We start from the raw sequence: 919 nt of genomic DNA on the forward strand, positions 1-919 counted from the left end.
TTGGTTTTACTTTGGACAGGGAATGATCCTCTTCTTGTATCCTGAGTCCTAGTCATATAGAAAGTGTTCAATAAAATATTGAAACTAAATGTGTGCTGAAGAATGAAATATTCAACCCCTTATCTGTGCTGATGAATTCCTCGATGGGCACACATTGCCAGAGAGTTTCCTTCACTGGGCAACTGGTCTCAGGAAATTCTACAGCTCAACCACTTTACACAAGCTTTGTAGCCTGAAAAATCCGGGGAAAAATGTATGCACAAAGTTAAATTTTGTTATCAAAAGAGGCAATCTTGAGCTCTGAGAGTTTAATTTCTTATGACAAAACACAAAAACCAGTTTAGGATAATTGCCCATGAAAGGAAATTAAATAGGCTTAAAATAAAAGTTGAAGCTACAATAGTCCCTTGTCCTCTAAAAAAGCAAAGCTAATTAATTATTTTCCAACTGGTGTTTCTTTTTTAATGTTTTGTCCTAGCTAATATTTTGTGTTGAGTTACCATTTAGGCTCTTATTTTAACTAGGTAGGAGGTAAGGATTCTTTAATTCCACTTTTTTGAGTTGTTTTATTGAACTTTATTGTGGAGTTTCTTGATGAAAAGTCAACATTAGAAGATCTAAGAGAAAGTTATTCCAGCAAGGAGGGCTGGGAGCTCAATATATGCATGATAAATCAGTTTGTGATGTTGCCAAAATCCTCTTATAATCACAGAGTTAAGGGAAATTGGAAAAGGAACAAGGAAGATAGGATTAACTTTACTCCACAGCATCTGTGACCTATTGAATATACCATATTAGTTACTAACTGCTGATCTTGTGCAATACTGGCAAATTACAGGTTCCCCAGGACAACAGGTTGACAGATTGTGCACTTTTTCACAAGATGAAATGATAATACCCAGTGCTGGTATGGTTTTGG

Source organism: Octodon degus, unplaced genomic scaffold, assembly GCF_000260255.1.
Source record: "Octodon degus isolate 3935 unplaced genomic scaffold, OctDeg1.0 scaffold00062, whole genome shotgun sequence".
In the NCBI taxonomy this organism is placed as follows: Eukaryota; Metazoa; Chordata; class Mammalia; order Rodentia; family Octodontidae; genus Octodon; species Octodon degus.